Below are 17175 nucleotides of genomic sequence, written 5' to 3' on the forward strand. Positions count from 1 at the left end.
TGTAAATAAATGTTGAAAAATATATTTTTGTGTCATTTGTTTTACCAGGTTATCTTTATCTATTATTAGGACTTAGATTAAGATCTAATAACATTTTAGGTTTGAAATATGTGAAAATCCGGTTCACAAACTTTTTCTCACCACTGTATTAAAAGGGCTTTTGGCTTTCACTGCATTGCAACTACAATACTTTACTTTTAATTATGCTTTAATCGATGCACTGTATGAATTGGCTACATGGATAAAGTCATCCTTATGTAATAGTGCATATGTCTATTTTAGAATCATTATTCAAATCTTTTATTATGGGGTCATTCATTTATCACTACCACTGTTTAGTTCATGTACTTGAGCTAGAGGAGTTGATTTTTCACAGTGTCTATTAGACTGCTTAGCAGTATCCTGAGGCCACTTCCCCACTAATAAAGCAATGCAACAATCACAAAACCTGTCATGGACGTCATCACATTAGCAGAAGACAGTAACTCTGTACTGAAGAACATTATATTGAACCACTTATTTTAAAAATGATGACGGACATTATAATAAATCCAAACCTCAAAAGTGAATACTGTAAGTATGAAGTTTTTAACACTTGGGGCGGGGTGGAGGGTTCTTTTGAAGTCCAGGATGTTTTCAAGTGACTACAAACGTATCTATGTTTTCTTTTCTTGAGAAATTGTTGAGATCAAACCTAAGAAGTCTATATGAGAAATAATTATGCATGGAAAATGCCTTGCATACCTCTGCAGGTCTCTAAGGGAATCACAGGCTTTCATAGATCAATCATACACCGTCCTACAACATCATATATTTAAGTACACCTAAACATCTGGATTGAAGTATGAAATTTTCCATAAGGCAGGCATCTCGCCCCATTACTGGCAGCTGGACTTGGAGATGTCCTGTGTTCCATGCTACTATATTTTGTTCCACGGTTCCATAGGCACATAAATGCTGAAGTATCTAAATGAGTAAGAAACCAATTCATAACTATATCAACAGTATATAGATGGGGATGAACAGCTGAATGATTGGAGTTAGTATATAAAATCACCTCCTTACTGTGTTTTGCAATGTGACAATTGATATTTATTTTGTTAAAGAAACCATGGAATATAGGGAGTTTTAATACAATAAGTGCAACAAACCTAAAAGCAGAAGATAAGAAATGGAATCCCCTGCTCTAGAGGGTTTATAATCTAAGTGGTATGTTGGGAGACTTTCAGAGAAAGTCGGCAAAAGAACAAGTTATAATGTTGCTAACTACAGTCCAAGAGAAGGACCCACAGGTGAGGTAGAATAGTCGGGTCCGGTTCTGGGATCAAGGGCAGGGTGCGGCAGCGTAGTCTGGGTCATGATTCCTCGTTCGGGGCAAGAAGCGGCAGCGTAATCTGGTTTATGGTTCCAAGGTCAGGGCCAGAGAGAGACAAACAAGGTCCAAGCTCTGGCAGGCAAAGTGTAACAGGATAAGAGACGAGGTCCAGGAACAAAAGGCAAGAGACACCTTGCTGTGACAAACTGATCACTCTGGTGATCATTTACAGACCTAATCCAAGTGCAAACAATGACTATTTGAAAGAAGAAGCTAACTTCCTGTTTCGGTGCCATGTTGGGGTACTAGGCAAAGTCAGAGGAGCGTCCATGTTGGTGCACCTGGTGACTCCTCACACAAGTGCAGTAAATAGCAGTGCCTGCCCATAGTGGTTGATCAGTAAGACTGTTGGCATGGGGTGAACTAGTCGATAGTCCAGTTTATGGAAATGCTTCATTCAGAAAGCGTTTTCAGGTTTGACTTGAAATTGTCAAGAGAAGGTGTTGGGCATATGTGGAGTGTGAGGGCGCTCCGCTTAGAAGTGGATACATATATAATTGTAATCTGCAGAGAAATTATATCCCCGAAGCCAAAGGAGTGATAATGCGTTGAAGGAAAAAACAAAAAAGAGGTCCCAGAACAGAGTAGTTTTAAAGCAAATGATAGGACAGTGAGTGACATGCCAGTAGTTGGTACGTAAGGTAAATAGGGTAAATGCTGTTTTTTTATTTATTTTTTATTTCTGTGACCACTGCATGATTTAAAGATGGAGGGAAAATGCCAGAGAAAAGGGAGAAATTGAAGATACGGGTGAGGATGGGGACTAGGTGTGAGCAATGTGTGTGATATGGCGAGAGGGAATTGGGAAAAGATGGCAAATGGTAGAGGGAGAGAAGGAGAGAAACTGAAACAGGTTGATTTGTCTTGTAATCAATGCGACACAAGATATGAAGATCCATTTGTAACTTCCTGCATAGTAAGTAGGCGATACGTGTTTGTAAACCTTGATGTGATCATATTCATTCATCATTGTATATTACAGTAGATCTTAAAGTATGGTTTGGTTTTGAACTTAGAAACTGCTATCTATTATTTAAACAAAATAGAAATGCCAAAAATTAGCAACAATGTTGAGGTGGTCAAATATATATACGTGCACCAAAACTATATTGTCTAACGAGTTCTCCGAAGTCAAGAATACAGAGATGCATGCATTTGACATTAAAGAAGTTTTTTGTCTGGACATAGTTTCTATGTCAAGGTGTTTCAGCCGTGTCGCGACATGTTTTTGTATGTGTTGATCTTTTGATGTAAGTACTTCTAAGCATTTTTGTTTCACTGGTCATAAAAAACAGTGCTTTTCTTTCTGATGGAAATGTAGCCTACTTGCATTGCAGCGTGTTATGAAAATGATTAAATGATTACACATTGGTATGTCTCCAGAAGGCAAGTGCAAAGGAACTATGATATACTATTCTCTCTTTGTTTTTCACTTTACTGAAGTTGCACTTCTTTGATGTACGCTGAAATAAATAATGAAAATAAAACAGGTGTATGCACAGTGTGCCGAATGTAAAAATGATTACAGAAACTAAATTAAAAAAAATATATATACAGCTCAACCCCGTTATAGCGCGATCCGCTATAATGCGGATCCGCAGATAATGCGGTTTGAGCATGGACCCTGAATTTTTTTTGGATACATTTTTTTGCACACACTCACAGCACACTGCACACACTCACAGCACACTGCACTCACTGCACACTGCACTCACACCACACTGCACTCACATCACACTGCACACACTCACAGCACACAACACACACCACACTCACCCCACTCACCTTCGCTACATTTATATTGTGAAGGAGAATATAATGGGTATATGACTTTGTGATGGTGTTTTAAATGAGTAGGGCAGCCTTTATATGTTATTGTATGACAGTGTAGTATGATTGGTGCTTGTTTATTTGTGCTAAGCTGTTTGATTAGGTAGAGGAGGGACCAGGGGGCTAGGTTGCATACATTTATGTGTGTTTTGGGTTCTAATATTGTCCCTGTAAATGTCGCTGCTGGTTTATTTATTTTTATTTAATGGTGTGTTCTGCGCATGTACAAAGGACTTGACAGTGCGACTGGTTGCTAGGGACAGTAGCAGGTTGTCCCGCTCGGTCAGGACGTGGGGATTAAGGTAATATATTCTATAGCATGTATATGTATGGTAGAGTTGCCGGTGTTAGCTTCTTTTTCTCCCCCGCCCCGATCTTTGTATGGCTGGGGCTTAATGCTGCCACTATGAAAACATTGGCCGGTTTGTTTATCTTTTTTGCTGACGAGGCGATCTGCGCATGCGCGAGAGATTCAACAATGTGGACTGGTTGCTATGGATGCGAGCGGGCCTGTGAAAGGCTGTCCCGTTCGGTCTGGAACCAGGGGGCAAAAGTACTAAGCTTTATGGTATGTTTTTTGTGCACACACAAAGAATGCATGATGTTGTTGGGCTCCTTTGTTGTCCATGTTGCTCTCTCCTGGTGCTGTTAATATATTATGCTAGGGCTGCTATTATGGGTATACGTGGATGCATGCGCTATGCTAACATCTACAATGTATTCCCACAGGTGGACTAATTAATTGAACTAATCAGTGGTTGTGCGCTTGTTTTTGACGTGTTTCATGCCTCATGAACAAACTCACTTTATTCCTGATTTTTCAGCTGTTGCTCATTATGTAATGAAGTGAGGGGGGAAGTGAGGCTGCTAGGGGAAGTTACGGTGGCTGCTGGGGGACGTGTAGGGCTGCTGGCCACCTCTTCCCTCCCTCCCGATCGGACGCGCGGTGGCCATTTTTTTTTTTAATTAGCACGACCCCGGTTCTAGCGCGGTCAGATCGGGTGGCCCCCGAGGACCGCGCTATAACGAGGTTGAGCTGTATTACTTGTGAGCACATTCACATGTCTTAGACAGGTTTTCACCATTATCACCCAGCATACAGCGCTTCCACTACAGCAAGGGATTCTGTGAAATTATATGCAAATGAGCACACAGTGCCACCTTTTGTCTCAAGTCCACATTACATGAAAAACCCTTAAGCCAAAGCATGCTGCTTTAAACACAGCTTTTAAACATAACCTAGGATGAGATGCAAAGCCAATAAACCCACTCACCGACAGACTGTTTCGACCCTGTGGGTCTCATCAGTGTGAGGTTGGTTGTACTGGCTTTGCAATTTGAGACATGAGTAGGTCTTCACCACACATTTAAGCTATAGTGTGTGAAAAGGTGACTAAAAATCCTCCAAAATATATATATATATATATATATATATATACATATATATATATATATATATATATATATATATATATATATATATATATATTAGTATACCTGGAAAACTTCAAGAACTTTCCATGTACAGTAGGTTGCATATATAGCATCATGATGTTTTTATTGCATAGGTATATAGGAAGTTTGATCATGGTGAACATTTCAAAAAGTTACATAAATAGTGTGTGTATTGTAATACCTTCCGTTTCAGAGGAACATGTGCAGTACTGTATGAGCACATTGTTTCAAAAAGATTTCTATTAGAACTAATGGTACATTTTACTGCGGTTGTACATTAGTCGCAGGCTCATCAACAGAAACTGAACAGCATTTTCTTTTTTTTTTTTCAAATAGTTTTATTAGGCATTGGTACAACAGGTGATTTACAGGTTCATTACATCGCCTAATACATAAACATTTTAACTTTTTCTGGGGTAAAGAATGGACCACCTTGGTTGTCCCTGAAAAGGAGGTCCTCGAAGAGAGAGGACAGAAGGGGCAGAGGGGGGGGGGGGGGGTAAGGGAGGGGAGGAGGGGGGGGGGAGTTTCACTTCCTGGAGACCCTATCCTTGTGACCCTTGGACCTACTGGACCGGCATAGGGATTCGGGTGAGACTGTTTTGTGCCAATGCTAGCTTTCTGTCTATCAGGGCCTTCATCTGTTGAGAAGCCACCAGGGTTCCCATATCTTATCAAAGGCGATAAGCTTTTGCCTCAGCATTGCCGTCAACTTCTCCATTATCATCACTTCATTGACCCTTTTTTTAATGGATTTTTTGGATGGTGTGGTTTGTCTCTTCCAGGAGGCCGCTATCTCACATCTGGCCGCAGTTAGAATATGGGAGATTAATTTCCCAGTTGTCCGGGCAATACCTGGTATTGGCCTAGCAAGTAGGAAGGTCAGCGGTTCTATAGGTAATTCTAGGTCTATGACCTCTTTTATCAAATTTTGACTGAACAGCATTTTCTAATTTTTGCTTTCTGTAAAAACAAAATAAATGCTGTTGTAATGTAGAAGTATATCTTTATATAGTGTTACAGTGTACTCAACGCTTTACCAAAGAGACAAGGGACCTTGGGCCCATGCACCTAATTTGCATTCTAAATAGAATGTTGGGTGATTGCCTCAGAATATGTCAAAGAAAGCTCAGCGTTCCTAAATTGCACTCATTATTACACAGTTATTCACATACAAAATAAATCTCATGAGTGTGCAGAAAATTAAAACTGATAAGGTCCAATATATACTGTATTAATGTACATAGATATACACAAAGACTGCTGCTGAAACCACCTTCAGACTTGTGTGTGTATATATACCGCATTCTTCTTAATGAAAAGTAGAAAGTAAAATGAAGACTTCTCCTTTCCCTATTCTTGGGGTGAAATGTATTGCAAGCGCGGTGCACTTCTGAATTATTTTCAATTAACTCAAATTCAACATCTTGTGGATCAAATAAAGCAGATGTATACGGTGAAAATAGTTTCAAAATAATAATTTATCTTGTTGTATATGAAACTGTGCAGCTTACTGCCATACTTTGGCATACTGTGAGTCACCCAGGAAAAGAGGAGAGGTCTAGCTGACCCTAGAGACCTGACATTTCCACTATGTCAGAGATGATGCATACTACTGTAGACGCAATTGCCTTAAATCAGCATGGCCGCTTTTCACTCAACCAATGTGGATATTCAGCCAATAGGCTGACCACATTCAGCCAATAGGCTGACCACTGACAAGTCTACTGACAAAGCAATTGACTATATTGATCAATACAACATGCATAATTGGCTAACCGTGTATTCCAATAATCACTGAAAGTTTCCTTACCCCACCGTGGATGAAAGAATAAATAAGCTTGTAAATATGGGTCAAAAGCCAATAGCAGATCAGTATTTAGGACTGTTGTTAGAGTGGATAGCTTGTGCCCCCACACATACTGTAAAAGCCCCCCTGATTTCCTCAGAAACTGACTCGGGAGCCTGAATAGACGTTTGAAACCACGGGTCTAATAGATTTACAATATTTGGTAACATTCTGATTTTTTCTATGTGGGTCCAAAACTAGTGTCATCTATTTTTTTTTTTCTTTTCGTCAAAGTTCTGAGCAATTGAAAATTATAACATGACACGATAATATCTGGCATCCTTTAACCATGTCTGAACATCATCACAGACATAATATTGTTTTAAGTTAAGTGAATTCGATCTTCACCTTGAGTTTGTAACATTTTTATCCCAAAAGAATCTCTTTAAGATTATGTTCCCTGACAGGTGTGTTTCTCACGATATGCTTGGCAAATTAAGCCAGAAGACAGAAATGCTGTCTCAATTAGCTACATTTGTTTTGTGGTGTTGACAGCTGTAACATTTTTCTAAGGCACATATAGTTTGTAGCAAAATGATTAAAGTAGTGCAGAAATATTGTCAACCTATGACCGGGAGTGACTGAATGAACATCAAATGTGCTGAAAATGACAAATGTTGATTTATCTGTTCAATAACAGGCTAGAGAAGATATCCCGAGGCCTGGTTTTATCCTGGTCTTCTAATAAGAAGAATATTCTACTAATTATTTATCTTTTGAAATGGGGAATAAGTGATCGACCATCCTGCTTCATCCTGAAAGACATTATATCTTTATTACATTGTATGAGTCATCATGACAGTTTTTTGATAGCCGCTGTAGACGTCATAAATTACAGATGTGAATGAACCCTGTTCTTGGCTGCAAAAGTGCTACTTCGATGAGGATGTAGTGTTTGCTTTTTGATGTGTAAATAATTAGTGCACCTGAATCTGATTAACAGCATTTGCCCTATTTTACTTTTCATACACAAACGGCTTTTGTGGCCTACTTGTGCACCCACCGTGATCTTTAAACATAGGGGCTCCTAGCGCTGATGTTCTCCAGGGTGAATTTCAGCCGGAGCGTTTGTGCAAGTCTCTTACTAAGCTGGCATACCACGTGACTGTTGGTGTGAAAAAAGCGTAACGTGACCTCAACAGGTTTTCCTCATGTGCTTCATCAGGGCTTCACGTTCATATTTAAAAAATATTTTTTTAATACTATGCTTCAATAGGGTTGTTCGATTTAATGCGGGGTAGAACACCAAGGTGAAAGGTGGGGAATTATGAGGAGATGTAATTTTTGTATGGTGACATAGGTATGCATATTGGAGTGCCGCATACCAGTGTAGAACAAAGTTTACTTTATTGTAAAATAATGTAATATCTTCTTTTTTTGCAAATTATTTTTAATCTCCCAATAAATAGCGTTCTTTAAGTGTACTTAGGTTCATATGAAGAGCGGGTGTCCTAGAACATTGTTGTAAAATAGCGTTGAATTACCATGTTTTCATGTTTATCTGTTTTACGGTGGAGCCTTTCAATAGCACCTCAAAGCTTTCAAAGGCTGTTTACATAAGTAAAGGATTTACCAAAAGCATAATGGACAAATGTATATACGCACTGAGGTAATGTTATTTTGCACCTGTTTTGCCTTTGGCTGAAGGATTGGGTGGTGGGTGAGCAAAATTCTTGTTTGGTTCTGTACCTCTTTTAATTAAGGACTTATCTGTACTTTTCTGCAATAATAGTGCTATTGTTAAACAGGCACTTTTGTTCTAAGTTAACCAAGTCTGTTCATTGAAAGTTGAATCTATTTCAAGGTGCCTGTGCTTAAATTTTAAACACCTTATGACTCACCACCTGCCTATGTCTTGGACCAAATAAACACACCCCTTCTTCCACCCTGTGCAGGATTCCCGCTCCCCTTCCTCTTTACTCCTTTAATTGACTGTAATCTCATGATCATGACTTGTATTGTGAAATACTAGAGTACTTTATTTTTTTCCCCCCCAGAGAAACGTTAATATTAATTATAGGCTAAAGTAAAATTCTGGGCATTATTGAAATCCCTGCTCTCTGATTGGTTAAAATTCCGGGCATTATTCATTCAGTAATGCCCAGAATTTTTGCAGCTTGCAAAGTGTTTATTTCCAATGTGTTTATTTCCAGCCAATCAGCTTTCAGAACAGCTCCGAAACAGGGCAGGGGATTGGTCAGGAAGTATGAGCCACGGGTTGACTCCTTTCTTCCCTCCCTCCGTGAACAGAGCTGACTGAGATTGATTGAGCAGATTAAGTTGAATTAAGGGGGGGGGGGGGAGAGAGAGAGTCTGCAAAGTAAGTAAGTGGCTGTCTGCAGTTTGTTTGTGGCTGCAGTTTCTGTGTGTGTGTGTGTGTGTCTCGGTGTCGGTAGCAGTGTTTATGGGTGTAGAGCTGCTGTGTGTGTGTCCGTAGCAGCAGTGTGTGGTGTGCTGTTGTGTTGTATGTGTGTGTGTAGCAGCAGTTTGTGTGTGTAGAGCTGCTCTGTGTGTGTGTGTGTGTGTGTGTGTGTGTAGAGCTCCAGTGTGTGTATGTCAGAATCAGCAGCAGTGTTTATGGGTGTACCAGCAGCAGCAGTGTGTGTGGTGTGCTGTTGTGTTGTATGTGCAGCAGCAGAGTTTGTGTGTAGCAGCATTTTGTGTGTAGAAATGGTAAACCTCTTGTGGCGCTAAGGCAAGGGGTGGCTTATAGGAATGGATAGGATCGTGGACAAAGTCCTCTTCTTGAGAATGATGACCTCAAGATAGGGAAGACAAAACATATAAAACACTGCAATAGTGCATTAACCAAGGATTATATGTTGTATAAGAACAGAGCAATTTAATAAAACAAAAATGCAAAACATAAGACAGCATACATTAGTATCAATGGTAAAACAACTCGGTGTGGATATAGATAGCTGCAGTGTAAGCGTATATAGAGGTGGTTTAATGTATTTAACATTTTATTTTAATAAAAAAATCTATAGAACTATACAAAAGTGTCTATTATTTATGAAATAAGCCTACATTTAGCCTATAATAGTAATAATCCCCTCAGAACAGGGCATTATTGCTGGGTTAAAGTCCCTCGGCTTCGCCTCGGGCCTTCAACTCTTCCAGCCAGGGCATTATTGGCCAGTAATGCCCTGTTCTTTGGGGATTATTACTTAAATATTTGCAAATATGTGTATTTGGCTGCTATTGGGAGCTGTCAGAAACGAAATAAAATTATTTCTACTGTTGTATTGGCCCCTAGCAAAAACAGCATATATTTTATATTCAATTCTACTTGTTGCCTGTCCAGAGTTGGCCAATTAAAAAAATTATGTTAGTTTGGAAAGAATGTGTTAAATAACATCAAAGGACTTGTACATTATAGAAACTCTTGTGTATATTGCTAAATGGGATTTATGGCTGCCCTTATTATTATTTTTTTATAACAGGCCAAAATATTCCATAGCACAGTACAATAGGGTTGGAGGGCGAAAGACAATAAAATAACAAACATTAATATACATTGTTACAGTAGGTACGGAGGGCCCTCCAATGTTAGCTTACAATCTATAGGGAAGGGTAAGTGGGTATAGGGGAAGGTAAGTGTGTTTTCAAATTGGAACAGATCAGCTGTTACATTAGCAAACGGCTGACACACTTTGCTGCCCTTTGGCTACCACCAAAGGCTCTAACCTTTTGGTGCAACACAGATGTAGGCTGAAAGAAGTCCAGGGCAATGCAAATTGCAGAAGGCCGGGCTAACAAAACACATTGCAAGCAATCCCAGATGTTAACCCTTGGCACGCTATTTCTGTGCAGAGGTGTGACCCAGATGTAGGCTGAAGAGGTTCTTAAAACTTTGCTTCTGGAAAGTCTATCTATCTGACTCCTGATTGAAGACTTGAGCAAAGACTTGCTTCACATTTTTGTCTTTTTTTTTAACCAAGTGAACCTTATGAATAGCTTACTAAAAAGCTCTAAACTTTGCCACAGACACTGCAAAAATTGACACATTTTCCAAAAGTGAACAACCTCTCCCCCTAATAATTCGTGCAATTGAGTAAGATGCCACTTTCACAATTTCTTACAAATATGATATGTGTCATTATTTTTGCATAGAATTTCTAAAACACACCAATTTCCACAAAGCCGGCAAAAGTTTTATATCTTACCACAGGCTGCCAAAAGAGGAAGTATATTCACACTCTCGGCATCACACCAATCCTACCTTCTGGTTTTGATTCCCTGTTTAACCAAGGAGTTTCAAAGCAATGAGTTGGTTGAATGCTCAATTTATTTTACTTTCCTTTGTATTGGCCTACAGCAGGGGTGCGCAAACTTTTCCCTGTGCGCACCCCTGCCTGCTCTCCTTGGCGCCTCGTACCCCCCTCCCTTGCTCTCCCCCGGCGTCAAATTACATGACGTTGCCATGGTACCGTGGCGTCATTTGACGCCGGGTTACCATGACGACGCATCACTGGAAGGTAAGTGTGTTATAGAGGCCTCGTACGGTCCCCCGGCATTTAATATAAATGCCTGGGGGGAGAGCTCAGGGCCACCCCCAGAAAATCTAGCGGCCCCCCAGTTTGCACACCCCTGACCTACAGAATCCTTCAGTGGCAAATACTTGCACCATAATAACAATTACTGTGCTCGTGATTTTTTTCATGTTCTTTTATATCATGTTTTACAGTAAGTGAAACATAGTAAATATAGAGCTAAAGTCCTTGAATATGCTGGAGAAAAAAAATCTCATCTGCTATATAATGAAAATAGGATTAAAGGCAATTATTGAAAACATTTTTACAGTCCGTAACCTCTTGAACATAGTTACATGGTATGGTATCAAATTTAAACAGGTGTTCTTTGAGAGGTTTGGCAGTTAAGATGCCTCAGCATTGATGTAATTGATAGTCCTATCTCTTCGTTTGGAAAAAGATTTTAATAAATATTCTAATTTGAACTACTTACTCTAAATAAATCATTTGTATTAATATCAGTATGATGAGTTACTGTAGATCCGATTGGAATTTTGCACATAATGTTTTGGAAAATACTTGATTTCCATTTATTGGAGAGGGACTTTATTTCCATCCAGAGGCTGAAGTAACTTCATATGCGCTGTGAAGTCCAAGTTGGTATCTGTGTTAAGGGCATGCATCTCATGAGTCTGAAGGTAGCCATGTAATGCCATTTATACCACTGGGTCATAGACACTGTAGTTGTAGTATGTATGTAGAACATATGTGGAAATAAGACATAATGTGCATGAATATATATGAAACACCCATGTACTTTCAAAATGCGAGTACAACAAATATTTGACACACTTCATTGATAATTGTCTTTGGAACTTTCATTTATTTTTTATTTATTTTTAAATATAGTTGGTCAAAATAGAAATATGCCAAAGATGAGCTCATTGAGGATTTGCACTTAGAAATGTACTTGATTGAAAATATGCATGTTATGGCAGAAGTTTATGCACAAGTAACTGATGAGACAGAAGTGAGCAAGGCAGGGCTGGCTTGAGCCCAGCCCGTAGCCGTGATATAATTATGAAGTCCACTATGAAGTGAGAGCCAATAAAAGACATGTTCGCGCAAAAATCCCTTTGACTACAGTCCAGGAAATCTTCCGGATCAAGGAAATAGCCACTGAGAGAAACTTTGTATTGTGTTGCTTTTTTTTTTTTTTTTTTTCAACAGATATTACTTTTTCTTGCCTTTCTATTTACTCACTAGATATGTTGTGGTTAAGATGATTCTACGATCTATTGAATTAGGATAATCCAGGGAAATTCATATTCAAGATCAGCTCATATTCACGTTCAGCGTGCAGCCCTTGTCTATCAATGATAATAAATGGGCCCAAATTGGATACTGACATCGAGCATAATTAAAATATTACAAGACTTCCAGCCTCAGAGTTAATTTTTACCATATTCAGTGGCGGCCGCCTTTAGTCTCCTGCGGCCGCCACCGCGGGGATTTTAAATGTGCGGGCAGACGCGGGATATTTTAGTTTCGGCGCTGCAGGCGCTTTCATTGTTCAGCGCCATTAGCGCTGAACGGGAGATGCGGCTGGCGCACAGCCAAGTTCGGCTGTTAAAGCAAACAGCCCCGAACAATTCCGGTGATGTTGGAGGTTTAAGGGGCCTCCACAGTAGTAACTGAAACCTTCAATTAGTAGCAACACACATAACCTTTGTTTTTCTAACCCACTCCAAAAAGAGATTCTTCTATCAATGCAGTAGTTTATGGTGGGGAGGGGGACCCGAGGGACGTAGAATGGTCAGTAGTTGTCGTTAATAAGGGACATAATTACGGTGCTCTGATCTGACTGGTCTCTAAGAAGAATCTTTAGACTTTCAAATATATGGCAGAATCGTCCTTATTAGGTAGATTTTTGAACATGATCCATTTTTAAAATAATCTGAACAGTTGAAGTTCATCTTTAGCACTACTACGTGGTATGACACCCATGACGTGACGGTAAAGCAGAAGGAAGGACTCGGTTATGGTTTACTACAGCAGTCGGTGATGGTTTGGTGTCTCCCATCTGTATGTCAATCACTTACCTTAAGCTCCTATCACCCTCCTTTGATCTAATTCCAAATAATAAATACCTCTTCTCTAATGATTAAAGACAAGGAGTGGATAGATAAAACCGTATCAAGATTCATGACCATACTATAATTGATCATTTCCTTATTTTCATTTTTTTTTTAAATGTTACTTTTTGAAGTATGCCACTAATGACGATACATGAGCCAATGAAACATACTCAGAAATATGAATCTATTGGTGTTACTTGTAAATATATGAAAAGGCAGCAACGTATTCTTGCTTTGCTCACTGCCCTGATTCAATCCCTGCCTTCATATGCTTTACAGCAGGGGTTCTCGGCTCCAGTCCTCCAGACCCCCCAACCTAGGCAGGTTTTAAGAATATCCCAAGTTCAGCACAGGTGGCTCAATAAGTGGCTGCGTCTTTGACTGAGCCACTGTTTGAGCCACCTGTGCTGAAGCTGGAATATCCTTAAAACCTGAGCTGTTGGGGGCTCTGGAGGACTGGAGTTGAGAACCCCAGCCTTAAAAAATTAAATAGTGTAAATTATTATCTCGATTTGTGGATTAAGGTTATACCACAACAGCTGAAGGCGCGGCTTAGTGAGTACAGGCACAGACTCTAAAAACCATGACGCTGACTTTTAAGCAAGGAAGCCCAGTTCAAATCCCAGTGTAACCTTGGAAAAGTCACTGTATTTCTATGCTCAAATACGGTCGTTGGGGCAGAGTCTGTGCCTGTAATATTCTATGTACACTGTGCGCGGTGTTGTAATTGTGAAGTACTTTAAGTTTTTTACTACTTTGCAATTTAATGTAAATTATCAGGTTAGTTACCATAGTTGTGGTCAACCATGACTTGTGATTGGATTACACCAACCGAGGAGTTCGTAATTTCCTTGTTGAGTTATTGTAATATTGTACCATGCAGGAAATGCATAATTGCCTGATTTGTCTAGCCTTACCACTTCAGTGACAGACACTCCTGAAATGCTTTGCAGTGCACAGAGTTGCAGGCTTTGGGGGTTATGTGACATTATTTGAATGGATCTCAAGGTTCAAAACTATTTGTGCAAATAACAAAGGGTAGATTATGTGAATTGGATCTCATGAATTCTGTAATCTGAGTCTGCCCTTTGTCGTCTCTTATTTTGCTGCCGCTTTTGAAACCTATACAATATTTGTGTAATTGTTTACTGAAGTCCAGTTGGTATCAAAATCGCAATATCACAAGGTGCACTACATTCTTTCAGCAGGAGAAAGAAGAAATAAATGTATTGTAAAGTATTATTAATTATTCATTTCTACATTTTGTGCCTGTGTCATTGAATCCCAAGGTTTGTGACTGTTGCCAGTGTTCATAAAACCTTTGTATGCTGTATGAAGTGTATTACAATAAGACAATGCACAGAATATCAAGTACACAAAAATAAATAGAAGAATTTGCTAATACTTTTAAAGTTAATCTGCAACGTTCTAGGAATTAAACATCTAATCAGAGTGAGGCCGTTATTAGAAGTTTACCGCAAATGACTTCTGTATTTATCTGTATTTCTCTCTGGCTGCCTGTTAATCTTAGCTTGTGCTGTATTTACGTAATGCTGTTCCTTGGCTCATACAGTATACTAAAACATATGAAGTATAGCATATAGGAAATGCAGTCTGAATTATTCATGCACATCCATTATACGCTACATCGGGTTTAAGAAATATCTTTATACAGTGCTTGCTCTTTTCAATGACTCTTCTGTCATCTGGGTTATGTTAGTTACTGGCAAGTGAAATTGGAAACAGACAACATGATTGAGAGTCTATCGACGTAGGCAGCTCTCACGTTTTCAGATTAAGTCATGCATTGTATGTGGCTTTTTCTAATAGCTGAAGAATCAATATAAATCAATATATCTTTGGTGAGCACTGGTTGCTGTGATTTGGCACATACTTTCCCCTTGTTTTTGAAGAAGCATTGATTACTGCTGTTTTTGGCTGGTCATGACTAATGTTTATAAAGGTGCCTTATCCTTGCTGCTTCACTTTTGGACACCAAGGTGTGGTTAATCGCTGTGCTTTTATTTCAACTGTTTGCAATTATGGAATTCAGGGGAGCACAGCTGCTCAAATCTCTTAAGGTTTAGGATAGCGTTTGAAAGGGGATAACACCTTATTCCCAAGTAAGATATGATGCTCAAGGAGGAAAACCTGTTAATTACTTTTTCAAACATCAGTATTTTTCCAAGGCAAGACAACGAACATGTAATTAATAGCAATGTGGCTTTAAGATCTAGATTGCACTAGAATACATAACAAATTCACCTAGAAGCAGGCTTCATTGCTAACTGTGATGTCGATATACAGCCCATATTTGTCAGTGCTACGTAGTCTGAGGTTTAGGCAAGTTTGTTTTTTAAATATGAAATAACTTGGTTATTAAGCCTATGTAGGCCATTTGGTCGATATGGGTAAAGTGCACTGTAATTGTGTATGGGAATATACATGTGTATAATATATGGGTAGACATTGGGCTAATAAAGATTGTGGTGGTCCAGGCATAGTTAGTAGGGTAGGGGAAGTGGAGGTGTTCCTGGTTAGGAGTAGGTGACCGTGACTGCTGAGGCCTTACGGTGAGTAACTGGGGATAACAGCTAAGTGAGCGAAGGTGACCTCCCCAATAATGCTCTACCTGACCACATTATTACCAACCCGTTGAACATCAGTTGGGCCACTAATCTACACTATGGTTGTTGTAGGCGAAAGGTCAGTAAATTTGAGCAAGCTGGATAAAAATGAAGGAATACACATTTCATAACATACCAGTTTCATGCATGTACACTTAGTATTTGTGCACTCATAGGCCACAAGTGTTTACGTGCATTTTACAGTATAGTAATGTTGCATTATGCCGCTGAATGATTTGCTAATCTGAAAGATGTTATTCTGAATCATTCTGGGAACATATATTATTTTGTAGCACAAAACTAACCATCAAAATAATTAGGGAACAGTGTTCTTAGGGAATATATATCTAAAGATGATAGACAGCACACTGATTACAGCAAAAAAGCACGTATGCAGGGTGCACGGAACATAGGGGACCCGTCTTCCCCTCTACTGATAATAACACAGCTATCAAAGTACCGGCACTCACTGTCTAACAGCTAAATGATCTACTGAATGCAAAAGGTCAGAATAGTAAATGACTATTACTATTCTGACCTTTTGCATTTAATAGATCATTTAGCTGTTAGACAGTGAGTGTCGGTACTTTGATAGCAGTGTTCTTAGGGTGTTTACAGTTTTACATCCCTCAAATTGAAACCCTATTCTACAACCATGTTCATCAGCAACTGTGTATTAATTTTTATTGTCACTATCATCGTGACTAAATCAGGGTTACAGGAAATAGCTGTGACTGTTAACATACTTTGTCATTTCTATGGCTTGAAATGTAGTAATTAGTACTCTACTGTTGACTTCATAGATTAAAAACGCTTTAAGGAATTTCTGAGGATGATAAGTAAATAGGCAAACGGAAGTATAAACTGCAACCAGCTCTGTATAAACGAATGTCTTCATTTCTAGTCAATTCATTGCATCAGACCATGACACACTGTACTTTGTATTATTATTCATTATACACATTACACAGTCTTCCTCTCTCATGAAAATGTATTTAGATCTAGTATGACAGATTGAGTTAATGTTGTATTTAAACAATACAACCCTGTTGCTGATTATTGGGTTCTTATAACTTTCCTCTAACAAGTATTCTTAAATTGTAGTTTCTTAATGGAGTTAGTAGTTTGGTATTGGCTTTTTGAATATTTGTTTTAGGACTTAAAACAAACCATGTTTTTTAGTGGTTAGTAAGCATAGTGTTAGAACTCCCAGTATTTTCAAGTCTATTCTGTTATGCGTTACATACAAAATTGGCACCAAAAAATGACATGCTTCCATACACATTTATCAGAACATTAAGAATGTTATTTTTGTTCATTCACTATTTTATTACATGTTTTTGTAAAGATAAACATATATAAACAGTGTTCGACAAACCTATACATTTGCACGCCCCGGGCGAGTGGATTTAACATCGTGGCGAGC

The 17175-nt window shown here is 39.0% G+C and overlaps 1 protein-coding gene across 6 annotated transcripts in view; it reads left to right on the forward strand.

Moving 5' to 3' along the window:
• Positions 1-17175, forward strand: part of MICU2 (mitochondrial calcium uptake 2) — a 382386-nt gene that overhangs the window by 143370 nt on the left and 221841 nt on the right. The window lies entirely within an intron of this gene.

This window comes from Ascaphus truei, chromosome 3, assembly GCF_040206685.1.
Source record: "Ascaphus truei isolate aAscTru1 chromosome 3, aAscTru1.hap1, whole genome shotgun sequence".
Lineage (NCBI taxonomy): Eukaryota > Metazoa > Chordata > Amphibia > Anura > Ascaphidae > Ascaphus > Ascaphus truei.